Raw genomic sequence first — 13,985 nt, forward strand, 5'->3', positions numbered from 1 at the left:
TCTCTGGATAAGTCTCCTCCCACGAAAATTATTGTCAGAGATGAGCTTATGAACTCTGTTAGGGTTAATGTTTCATACCCACGATTGCCTCCGAAGTGTTGTAACTGTGATAGGTTTGGCCATCTCTTAAATCGCTGTCCCAAACCGCTTATGAAGAAGAAGCCTGGATCCACTATTACCGCAGGCTTCAAGGCGGGTGGAGTTGCGACAGCTAACTCAAAAGATCTGCTTGGTGCTGGTTTGACGAGCAGTCACTTAGAACCAAAACCTGGTGATTCCAAGGAGGAGCCTAGTGTTGCGGGTTCTCCTACCGAGGTTCTGAGACCTACTAAAATTCCAAAGTATGTAGTCCCTGTGCCAGTAAAAGCAAAAGAGAGAAGTAGAAGTACCCCTCCAATCGAGCGAGTAGTCAAGCATAAGAGTGATGACTCCATGTCAACTACAACTCAGGAGATTGTTAAGGCGTGGATCAAGGAGAGAGATGTTTCTAAGACTCTGGTAGTGCAGGAGAAAGTTAAGCAGGTCGAGGAATTCACTGTCGAGGATCAATGGATCGAGGCTGTCTCAAAAAAGAAAAAAAAGGGTAAGAAAGCTCAGGGTTCAAGTGAGAAGCAGAGCTCCATGCCGGGAGTTATGAGTGTCAGAAAGTTTGCCAAGATGGAGTCAAAGAAACAATTTGGTATCCAAAGGAGTGAGAAGAAGCTTCAATACCGGAAGCCTTGTCCAGAGAAATATTTGATTTCCTCTCTTGCGTCAGGTTCTCAGCCTAATCGAGGTAGTTCCTCGGTTAGTGGCTGCTAGTCCTTGAAAGAGCTTAGCTCTACCTTCGCTTTTGGGTTTTTGTGGATGACAAAGGTTTTTTGTTGGAATATTAGAGGTTTAAATAGCTTCTCTAGACAACGGTTTGTTAGGAGTTGGATGTCTAGAAACAGACCTCTTTTGGGTAGTATTTTGGAGACGCATGTCTCGGAGGAGAATGCGGATCAAGTTTTCCGGGCCTCCTTTCCAGGGTGGAGAGGAGATTATAACTACCTTTTTGCGGAGAATGGCAGAATATGGGTGGTTTGGGATCCATCTATCTCAGTCATTTGCTATTATAAGTCTGCTCAGTTAATATTATGTGGTGTGTACATTCCGGAGACGGAGGAGAACTTCGCAGTTGCTTTTGTGTATGGTTACAATACTCAGTTACAAAGACGGGACCTCTGGCAAGAACTCACTTCCATAGCTCAAAGTTCTCCTGCCAGGGACTCTCCTTTGCTGGTGATGGGGGACTTCAATCAAATCCTTACTGCTAATGAGCATTATTCGGTCCTTCCACATCCCTTACCAATCTCGGGTATGTCGGATTTCAGCCTTTGCTTGTCAGAGAATGCTTTGTCAGATCTACCTAGTAGGGGTGTGTTTTATACGTGGAAGAATAATCAAGAGGATGACCCGGTTTTGAGGAAGTTAGACAAGGTGTTAGTGAATGACCTTTGGCGAGACTCCTTTCCAGAAGCTATTGCTGTTTTTGATCCTCCAGGTGATTCCGATCACTCTCCAGCTCTGGTTAATACGTGTGCTCCATTGGAGAGGGGTAGAAAATCTTTTAAATACTTCTCGTTTCTATCTACTCACCCTAGATTCAAAGAGGTTATGGCTTCAGCATGGTCGATGGAGGTTCCTGTTGGTTCTGCTCTATTCACTATGGCTCAGAAGATGAAGAATCTTAGGAAAGCTTGTAAGCAGTTGAATAGAGAGGGGTTTAGCAATATACAGCAGAGGGCAAAGGAGTCTTTGGAGCATCTCGAGTCTATTCAGGCTGACTTATTGAGATCACCATCAGATTCCTTATTTCGAGCTGAGTTTGTAGCACGTCAGAAGTGGGATTTCTTTGCAAGTACTCAGGAGTCGTTTTATCGACAAAAGTCCAGGATTCGTTGGCTGGCTGAAGGGGATGCTATAACGACTTTCTTCTTTAAGTCAGTCATTGCTAACCAGGGTCGTAACTGTATTAAGTTTCTTCGAGGACAAGATGATGAGATAATCTACAATGTGGCTCAAATAAAGGATCTTCTAGTAGCTTATTACCAAGGGCTCTTAGGCACAGAGAACGCTGAGGTTCAACCACTATCAGTGGATGAGATCAGAGACCTGGTTCAGTTCAGGTGTATGTCTGAGTTAGCAGATCAACTCGTGTCTCTTCCATCTGTTGGTGATATTCGAAGGACAATTATCTCAATGCCAAAGTCTAAAGCGCCAGGACCAGACGGGTTTCCAGTGGAGTTTCTATGGGAAACATGGGATATTCTGGGTCCAACAATAGTCCAAGCGGTACAGGAGTTCTTTACGTCGGGTCACCTGCCAAGAAGTTTCAATGCTACTGCTATTACTCTTATCCCAAAGGTTCAGGGAGCAGATACTATTCCTCTATTTAGACCTATTTCCTGTTGCACCACCGTTTACAAGGTCATAGCAAGACTTCTTAAACAAAAGTTGAAGCTTTTCATTTCGGATGCAGTGCAAGGAAACCAGGTGGGGTTTGTCCAAGGTCGACATCTCTGTGAGAATGTTCTCCTTGCGTCAGAATTGGTCGATAACTTCCATGCTACTGGTCCCACTACTCGAGGTTGTTTACAAGTGGATCTAGCTAAAGCCTATGATAATCTCAATTGGCAGTTTTTGGTGAATGTATTGTTAGCCATTGGCTTACCTCCGCAATTCATCGGATGGCTCAAGGAATGCTTCACCAATCCGTCTTTCAGTATAGCGTTTAATGGTGAGCTCATAGGCTTCTTCCCGGGGAAAAAAGGCCTTCGTCAAGGTGACCCTATCTCCTCTCTACTCTTTGTGCTTGCAATGGATGTCCTCTCCAAGAAGTTGGATAAAGGAGCTATGGACAATCGATTTGGTCTTCATCCTATGTGCTCAGCACCGATAATTACCCACTTGAGCTTTGCTGATGACATCCTAATCTTTTTTGATGGTCAGCAGTCCTCATTGGAGGGTATCCTACAAATTCTTGAGGAGTTCAAGGTTGAATCTGGATTAGGGGTGAATAGAGCCAAGACAGCGTTGTACTTGGATGGAGGGGACTACTCAGCAAATCAGCAGATAGCTGACAATGCAGGGCTTGTTCAGGGCTCATTCCCAGTCAAGTATTTAGGGGTCCCCCTCTCAACAAAAAAGATGTCTAGACAAGACTATCAGCCTCTCCTGGATAAGATCACGGCCAGGTTCACTTCTTGGACTGTTAGACGATTGTCCTTTGCAGGTAGAACTCAACTGATCCAGTCAGTTATTTATTCTACCATCACCTTTTGGGCATCTATATTCATTCTGCCTAATGGTTTATTGGAAGAGATTGAGTCTATGTGCAATGCGTTCCTATGGAAGGGTTCAACTGAATCAGCAAGGGGGGCGAAGGTATCTTGGGATTCAGTCTGTACAACTAAGGAAAGCGGTGGACTAGGGTTGAAAAGATTGGTTCATTGGAATAAGATTCTAAGCCTCAAGCTGATATGGTTAATCTTTGCTAAAGGGGGCTCTTTGTGGGTTTCATGGGTAAGAAGACACCTAATAGGTAATCACTGCTTTTGGGACCTTAATGGTTCTACCTCAGGTAGCTGGATTTGGAGGAGACTTTGTAAACTCAGACCTTTGGCTAGACCATTTATCGTGTGTGAGATTGGATCTGGGATAACCTGTAATTTCTGGACTGACAATTGGACTTCTTTGGGACCTCTCCTGGAGATTACGGGTCCCTCGGGACCTAGAGTTTCAGGATTGCCACTCTCTTCTGTTGTTGCGTATGCGGTGGTTCATGGTCAATGGTGGATCTCAAACACCCGTAGTCGCAACCCTATAATACAACTGCTCAAAGCTTGCCTCCCTTCCACGCCGTCACTGATGCCTCTTGACGATAATGCAGATGATAGGTTTCTCTGGAAAATTGGGGAAGCTCCCGCCTCTGATGTCTTCTCAACAGCGGCAACTTGGGATTTCTTATTCCCTCCGGGTACCAAAGTGGACTGGTTCGAATCAGTTTGGATCAAAGGCAGGATTCCAAAGCACTCATTCATCACTTGGCTTAATGCACGCCATAGACTCCTAACAAGGGATAAACTAGTAAGGTGGGGTTTCTCGGTTCCCTCAGTTTGTCTGCTTTGCAACAACCAGGATGAAACTCGTCAGCATTTGTTCTTCGATTGTTTGTATTCTAGAGAAGTATGGAAGTATTTTGTTGATAAGGCTCAAGTCACTTCTCCCACTGATTTTGAGATCAGATCTAGGTGGTTGAAGAGTCCTTCGAGGGATAAAAACATAGCTTTTATCCTTCGGTTAGCCTATCAAGCCTCGGTTTATCTTATTTGGAGAGAACGCAACACTCGACTTCACTCAGCCATATCGAGACCAGCCTCAGTTCTGATATCTCAAATTAAAACCATCCTCAGACTTCACTTAGGTCCTCTTACGCTCAAGCAACGGATTGTTCCTCCGGCTCCTACCCTTTTAGTTATTTGGTTTGGAGTTTTTCACTAGTAGTACTTTTTAAGGTGTGTAATGTCTATCTTTTATGTAGGTGTTACTCTTCAAAGGAGGCACTGCTTGTATGATTCCAACTTGTGGACCGAATGAATTATAAAGATATTGTTAAAAAAAAAAAAAAAAAAAAAAAAAAAAAAAAAAAAAAAAAAACATCGTTTAAATAAGACGGTTAATTGTTTTTTTTAACAGTGGTTAAAGTAAAGAGGGTTAGAAAACATGGTGAATATGTGGTTGAATTAAAACAAACGGTTAAATAATAGATACGATTAAACAAGCGTTGAATAATAAAAATATTATTGTAAGAAAAATAACCCTCGAAATTAATTATTATGGTTGATGAAAAAGTACTATTTTCTGTCAAAGGAAAAGACCTGTAATAACTCTCTGCATTAATTTTCTGTTGATGAAAATGTACTATATTGTTGATAATAAAGGATACATGGATCGTTAAACTAATTAAGGCTATTTAGATCTAGCTTTGTTCATCTTATTTCTTAGTTCTGTTTGTTCTTAATGCATCTTATGATCGTCATTTTAGAAAAATACTTAGGTTCTTAGGATGAACTTTCTTGTTCACTTCTTCTTTTTCAACCAATCAGAATCTTTTATACATTATCTTGTTTAAAAAAATAAATCAAAATTAAATTAAAAAATAATACATGTTAAAAAAACAAATTCTGTATAAATTTTTTAAGGAAAGTTAAATATTGGTTTGGTTTAGATTTTTACAATTGGAATGAAATGATGTATCGGTTTGGGTTTACAAATAAGGTGATTAAGATTTAGATTTTACAATTCAAACAAAATTATATGTCAGTTTGGGTTTACAAATGAAGTAGTTAGGGTTTTGATTTTACAATTAAAATGAAATTAGATGTCAATTTGGGTTTACAAATGAAGTGGTTAGGGTTTAGATTTTACCAATTGAAACAAAATTTATATGTCGGTTTGGGTTTACAAATGAGATGGTTAGGGTTTAGATTTTACAAATAGAATGAAATTATATATCGTTTTGGGTTTATAAAAAAGCAGTTTAAGTTTTGAATTTTATAATAATGTATACAGATTTTGTTTTCTTATTTTATAAAGAGGTCAATAAATAGGTTCTTAAATGTATTATGACATATCAGATTATCATTGGCTAAAATAAGGAGAAGTGAGCAAAGGGGTTCACCTTAGGAGTGAACCCAAGAATTGTTCGTCATTTTATGCATCATAAGTGTTGTAAAGTCACTTGTAGTAGCCTGGATAAGCGTGTTACAACCTGCGATAGTTGAGTTGTAAAACTTATCAAACCTATTAATCTCGCAGTTGCATGCTATTTTTTTTTTTTTTTGGTAAGGGAGGAGAGATAATGTCTCCCACTTTTGTTCAAAAACTAAAAAAATTACAATCGAACAGAGCGCAGGACCGCAGTCCCATTCATATACGCTACAAGAATAGAAGTAAAAAAACTAGGACAAACATCAAATGCATGAAAACCTAAAGGCAAAGAAAAAGCATGGGACAAGGAGATGAGGCGCCCTTTATCAAAGTGAGAAGAGTAAGGGTAAGGTCGTGCCTTATGAGAATACCTCTTCTTCTTCACCAGAAGTAGGACAAGGAGATGAGGCGCCCTTTATCAAAGTAAAGCGCAAGAATAGCAGCCGCAAGGCTGCGAGTACTTAATCCTCTATGTAAATATCTTTTTTGGATGGAACATTCGGGGCTTAAATAGCCATAGGCGTCAAGAGATGACAAAAAGTTGGATTAATATCCACATGCCTCTTTTTGGAGCTTTTTTGGAAACTAAGATACATCCTACTCACTCGGAGAGAATTAGTAAGGCGATCCCCAATGGTTGGAAGTACTTTGGTAACTTTGACAGCCACAACACGGCAAGGATTGTAGTTGTCTGGGATCCAAGATTTTCAGTCGTTATCTATCATGTCTCTGCTCAAGTTGTCACTTGTGGATTCTTCCTTTTGGCAGAAGGTATTAATCTCACAGTTTCCTTTGTCTATGGTTTCAATTTAGTTGAGGAAAGACTACCTCTTTGGGATGATTTGGCCTATCTCCACTCCTCTACTCCACTCTCCCGAAGTCCTTGGGCAGTTGTAGGGGACTTTAACCAGATACTCAGAGGTGAGCATCACTCTGGCTACCCGGCTGTTGATGTTGATCTACATGGAGTGTGTAACTTTGAACTTGCCCTACAAGACTCTAACCTTTTCGAAGCTCCCACGAAAGGCCTTCCCTTCACGTGGTGGAACCACCAGGAGTCAAATCCTGTCTCTAAGCGTATTGACCATGCTCTTATCAATGAGCATTGGGCGAGGAGGTTCCCTGATGCTTATGTGGAATTTCTCGAGCCTAGTCAGTCGGACCATTCCCCGTGCTTATTCTTGGTTCCCTCTCTGCATCGTCCGATCAATAGGCCTTTCAAGTTCTTCTGCCATGTAGTGGACCACCCTGACTACGCTGCTGCAGTTGAAGATGAATGGTCTGCTCCATCAATCATCGGATCTAGCCAGTTTAAACTTGCATGTGCATTGAAGCTCCTCAAACCATGTCTCCGAACACTAAACAGGAACCACTTTAGTGGCATTACATCTCGGGTTAAGGAGAAAGAAGCTGAAGTTGCGGACATTCAACGGAGGTTGCTTTCTTCCCCTTCGGCTTCTTTGGCTAGGGAAGAGAATATAGCATCAGAGGCTTGGAAAACACTGAAGATAGCTGAGGAAAAGTTCTTTTTGCAAAAATCTCGAATTCAATGGCTACACCTTGGGGATATGAACACTGCTTTCTTCCACAAGACGGTAATTCAGCGAAACTCTCAGAACCAAGTTCATTTTTTTGTGGATGCTGCAGGAAGGAAGATCACATATCCTATGGAAATGAACCAACATGCAGTCGAATACTTCACAACAGTTCTTGGGACCATGGATCTGCAGTCTTCGCCTGCAACTATTGAATACTTGCAGGACCTACTCCCCTTCAGATGCACGGCAGACCATGCTGCAAACCTGTTGCGGGAGGTAACAGATGAGGAGATACGTGACACTATCTTTGCTATGCCCTTGAACAAATCACCGGTACCAGACGGCTACCCGGTTGAGTTTTACAAGTCGGCTTGGTCAACTATAGGACAGGATCTTACTTCTGCAATTAAAGAATTCTTCCGCAATGGTCGTCTCCTCAAGTATCTTAATGCCACTATCATCGCTCTAATTCCAAAAACCCCTGAGGCTTCTTCACTCGCTGACTTTCGCCTCATCAGCTGTTGCAACTTGGCTTACAAGGTCATCTTGAAGATCCTAGCGACACGGCTGAAGCCTCTACTGCTACAAAGCATCTCTCCTAATCCGGCTGCTTTTCTAAGTGGTCGTAGCTTAGGTTAAAATGTCCTCCTGGCTTCTGAACTTATCCGCAATTATGAGAAAGCCTCATGTAGAAGAAGCTCTCTCCTAAAAGTTGACATTCGTAAAGCCTTTGACACGGTTTGTTGGGACTTCGTTCTTAAGATCCTAAAGGCCCAAAACTTCCTTCCGCTATTTTGTTCCTGGATCAAAGAGTGTATCTCTACCCCTAGGTTCTCTATTGCCATTAATGGAGAGCTGGCTGGTTTTTTCAAAGGAGAGAGGGGTCTAAGCCAAGGTGACTGCATTTCTCCTTATCTGTTTATCATGGTTATGGAAGTCCTTTCACGAATTTTAGATGTGGGTTCAGTGCAAGGCAAGTTCTCAGCACATCCAATGTGCTCCTCTCCCTGCCTAACTCACTTAGCATTCGCAGATGATCTATTGGTTTTCTCAGATGGCTCACAGAGCTCAATGCAGGGTATATCTGAGATATTGCAGTGTTTTCGTTCACTCTCTGGGCTTGAAATGAACCCGGCCAAGTTTGAACTGTTTCTTGGAGGGTTTGATGATGAGGAAGCTGCTGCAATCTCGGAGTCAATCGGAGTTAAGCTAGGTGCTTTTCCATCTCGATGCCTTGGCTTACCCTTAAGCCCTACGAAGTTGTCTCTGGCTACTCTTCGGCTGTTTCTCCAGAAGATTACCAATAAGTTGCATTCGTGGACAGCAAAGTATTTGTTCTATGCGGGGAAAATACGACTCATTGTCTCTGTTATCTACGGGAAAGTAAATTTCTGGAGTCAAGTTTTTGTCCTCCCAAAGGATTTCTTCAAGAAGGTTGATTCTCTGTGTGCTGCTTTCCTGTGGAAGAATGCAACATCATCTGCAAGAGGGGCTCGAGTGTCTTGGAAAGATTTGTGTAAAACTAAAGAGGAGGGTGGTCTAGGACTACGGTCTCTTGAGAAGTTTGCAACAGTCTTCAGGTTGAAGCAGGTGTGGTATTTATTTGATCGCCCTGGTTCGCTATGGGTCAACTGGCTTCACCACAATATCTTTGGTCGGCGGAACTACTGGCTGATGGAACCATCTCCTCGTCTGTCTTGAAACTTGAGGAAGTTGATTGAGCTGCAACCTACCGTTAAGGCCCTGATAAAGTGTCTTGTCAGGAATAGAATTCGAGCCTCCTTCTGGTTTGACTCCTGGACAAGTCTAGGCCCTCTTATTGACTTGTTTGGTCAATTGGGTCCCAGGGAACTTCGTATAAGAAAGGAAGCCACGGTGGGGGAAGCTACTCGAGAGGGACATTGGTTCCTTCCCAATTCTCGGTCACCTCAAGCGGAGCAGTTACACATCTATCTGTCCTCTCATCCCCCTCCAGATCCATCACGAGGCTCAGACTGGTATCAATGGAGGCAGCCCTCCGGATCTTTTTCGGGAAAATTCTTCGCAAAAGGTACATGGTTGCAAACTCGGGACGTTTCGCCGCGAGTACCATGGCACAAAGCCGTTTGGTTTAAAGAAGTTGTCCCACGGTTTTCGTTTATCCATTGGTTGGCTGCGCTTGGACGACTTAATACGAGGGATAGGTTGAGGAACTGGAGATTGAGTGTTCCTGATGCTTGTGTCCTTTGCAACACCGGTCTGGACACACATGATCATTTATTCTTCCACTGTGATTTTTCCAGAGCTATTTGGGTGGGGCTTGCAGGAAGGATCTCACCGAATCCTCCTACCTCCTTATCGTCAACTGCCTTTTGGGTTTTGGGGATTGCATCAACTCTGCCCGCTTTGCCAGTAAGATTCTCAAGCTTCTATTGCAAACATCCATCTATTTGATATGGAAGGAGAGGAACCGTAGAATTTTCTCGTCGGAAGCTTGTACCCTTCATACTACAAAGTCTACTGTCGATCGTACCATGCGCAACCGTCTCATATCTTTCTCGCCGGAGGATCCTGCCGCCACGGCCTCTCTCCTTGGTTACTATTTTGGTTGTATCTCTAGCCCACTCTAATTGTGGCTAAGCTCTTATATTTTAAAAAAAAAATATAATGTTCCTTTGCTCTCTCTATCACAGAGCTAGATATGTTTTTTAGGTTTCATTGTAAAATGTAAACTCTTTTTTATTGGTATAAAATTTTAATATTAGACTAAAAAAAGAAAAAGCATGGTTAGCCAAGCTATCAGCAAGATAGTTGCATACGATTGTTTAGTAAGTAAGTTGCTAGACACATGTAGTCGATTTACCACAGCCACATGTTTTGTAGTTCATGTATAGTAAATGATTGACATTAAATTTCCTACCATAAATCAATCCATGTTACCCTCAGAATTCTTCGTAGCCTAACATTTTGTATATTGATATTTCAATCGCTTATTTCACATTTTCTGTTTATTTTCGTCGTAAAATCTCCAAATAAAGACTCTTATTTTCTTTTTTGTCTTATCTTTGTACCCCTCTAAGAAATTTTGTAATCTATTAACTGTTCACATGCATTTTTGCAGTTTTTCGTGTGGTTTATAAGCTAAAACTGGATGTTAAAAATCACAGACATCAATATACATCATTTTATTCGTCTCACTATATAATACATAAAGGAGACATACGAAACTAAATGATTTCGATTTCGAACTTTAGAAAAGCATATATACTTCTTAAGACTTTCATAAAATAGAAAAAGTGTTCACGACAATGCCGTGCTTTCCCTCAGGCAAAAAGGGCAAATGCCCTAGGCCACAAAAAAATATATTAAAATTTTAGGCCACATTTTTATATAAAATGTAAACTAATATATTTAGTTAATTTGATATAATTTGTTTTTATATTGTAAACTTTACATTAGAAATTGTATTTTTGAAAATACTAGAAATTTCATTAAGATTTTCTTATCTAGAAAACATATTCCCTACTAATACAAAATAACAAAGTCAAAATAATAGTAAAAAAAAAAAGAATAACTAATAGTAGTCTATGTAGAAAATTACTATTGAACGTTTTGACTTAACAAAAATGATTTTAATTTATAATATTGGCTTTTATAATTATCATTTTATTTTTATTTAGTATTAAGATAATTTTTTACTAAACATTACAAACAAACAAAAAATTAGCCCTAGGCCTTTATAAGTGTGAGCACGGCACTGGTTCACGAATTAACACATCATCATAAATTTATAAATATCAAATAGTTTGAGTTTTAATTTCATTTTCTTGAAATTATTTGCTGATTTAATCAAGTAAAAAAAGAAAAACAAAAATTTAATAAAACTGGAAAAGAGATTAATACTCGAAATGAAAAAAAAGTGTGTATATATATATATACATATATATTTTTAAAATATTTCCAGATTGTCTATTAATCAACAAACTTAAGCATAACCAAAACTAAACCATAATCGTATTTCCAACAGTATCTAAACAATAATTATATAAAACGGTTAAAAACCAAAACCATAACTGTAACCGTTAATTAACTGTAACCGTTAATTAACTGTAACCGTATCAAAACTGTTGGTTAATGAAATAATCTGATCTAATTTTTAATATAATAATTAACTATTGATCCCATACTCACTAACATCATAACATTATTCAATTCAAACAGCGGAACTAACCAACATTAAACCAGCAATAATCCAATATTATCAAGAAGCAATAAACCAACAACCTATCATCATTCTAATTGAAACGACCCGACCCATTTTTTGTTTTAGATATAATATTAAACTAGTGATCTCATATTCGCTAACACCTAACCCCAATCAAACAACAACGGATAACATAAAAAGATACCATTAAACCAATAACCAATAAACAAATAACAAATTTCTCACAAACAGTAATAAATTAACCAACAGAGTCATGAGACAGCAACCTAGCAACCTAGCAACATTCTAACGAATCAACTCTAGCAACCTAAAGAAAACCATAAAACACATCAATGAGCCACTAGAACATAATCCTCTTCATCGCCTTGATCTCACGATCCCACTTTGCCTTTACCTGCACCACATCACATATGACATGCGTGAGTATTATCATAAATATTCTGTGAGACGATCTTCCCATATGAGATGCGTGTGTACACTGGGCTATACACACAAGCGAAAAGACAATCACAAACAACATACAAAACAAGCAAACCAGACAATGCGTATAACTCTGCGAATTTGCATCGACCGACGCACGCCTTGCGTCGATCGATGCACTCCTTGCATCGACCAATGCAACACCTCCTGCATCGACCGATACACTCCTTGCATCCATCGATGATGTCGCGCGTCACAACGCCGAAATTGAGCTCCTCCATCTCCTCTCGGCTTCAATACACCGAAATCGCCTCCAAATGCCACAAAACTCACAAGGAACATCCGCAAGCAATCAAACAAGCCAATAACAACCAAAAATCATAACAAAACAACCATCAATTCGCTTAGATTAGCCATGGTCACGCACTCACCTTTGAGAATGACGAAAACTGGATCTAAACTCACGAAAAGTCTCCTAGAAAGCTCTTAACACGATCCCAACCACATATCTCCACTCCACTGGAACAGATCTTGCAAACAATGACCAAAACTCTCAAGAACTCTTAGAACTTTTCTCTCATTTTCTAACTTTCTGGAAAACGACCAAAAGAGGCCAAAGTTGTCGAGCATCCCTTTAAATACAAGACTATAGGGTTTTCCCAAACCAAAACGCAAGAAAACGAGCGTTTAACTTAAATCATCTCGTAGAAACCGACCTTGCATCGATTGATAAACAACCCAAACCGGAATTCCGGTTCACGGGCGTTACACTAATGACCCACTCTAACAATCTAATAGAACACAGACAACACGTCAACGAGCCACTAGAACATCCTCCTCTTCATTGCCTTGATTCCACTATCAAAAACAATGAGATGCGTGAGTATTACCAGAAATACTCAGTGATGCAATTCTCCCATCTACTGGGCTATAAATACAAGCGAAGATAAAAACATAAAAATATATAAATACAAGCAAACCAGACAACTCTGAACAATGGTGTCGACCGACACTCCTCGTCGTCACGCCCTTCTGGCATCAGTTGATGCTTACTGATGTTTCTACCAAAACCCTCCTAATGTTGATTGACGTAGTCGTGCAAAACATCGCCGAACACGATCTCTCTCTACTTCTCTCGGCTCCAACCATCGCCACAACGTTCGTGATGCTAAATACGACCTCAACAGGACACAACTACCACGACCAAGCACAAACAAGCACACAAGCAATCAATCACACAAAATCACACGAAACACACATCTAATCGCTTAGATAAACCATTATCCTGCACTCACCTCTAGGCGTTGAGTTCCCCCTTTTATACACAAGCTCTTGGATTTGCATAACAAACCGCATCGAATCGGAGAAAAAAAAAGAAAAGAACTAACCCGAGCAACAACCCTAGAGTGGTGTCGACCGACGCCCTTCCTTGGCATCGATCGACACCCAAACCGAAAACTCGGTTCATGGGTGTTACAATTAATTGCATAGTTAAACCGTAACTTTTTAACCTTAATTGTTTTAAAACATAATAAAATATACTAATAGCTAATTATTTAATATGAATCATATAATATATAAATATATGAATAAGCTAAAAATATATTAATTAAAAATAAATATTATTACCCATATAATATCATCAAATAATATCAACCATATCATATCATCAAATATCTGTAATCGTATTTAACATAAATGCTTTAACCAGAACCATATTTAACATAAGGCTAAACAAATTTCTACCTATAACTAGTAGTTAATAAATCATAACCGTAATAACCATAAGCGTAGTATAAAATGCCTAAACATAGTCATCTATGACGAGATTCATGAAATTTGCAAGAAGTGTATCATCTTCTCCTCTGCATCGTCATCAACTGCATCACCACCGTCTATTTTTGTACACTAATAATTATTTTGTCTTCGATGGAACTTGTTTTTGTTCAACATAACTAAATGTATACTCTTGTATTCTGGGAATGAGACTAGTGAAGATATGTTCTGATTATGACAATTAAAATTTTGGCTAGGGTTTCAAGTATAGTTTTGACGAAGAAGATAACTAGATTCCATATCAAATTCCCAAA

The sequence above is a fragment of the Camelina sativa genome, chromosome 13 (genome assembly GCF_030686135.1).
Source record: "Camelina sativa cultivar CO46 ecotype springtype chromosome 13, ASM3068613v1".
Lineage (NCBI taxonomy): Eukaryota > Viridiplantae > Streptophyta > Magnoliopsida > Brassicales > Brassicaceae > Camelina > Camelina sativa.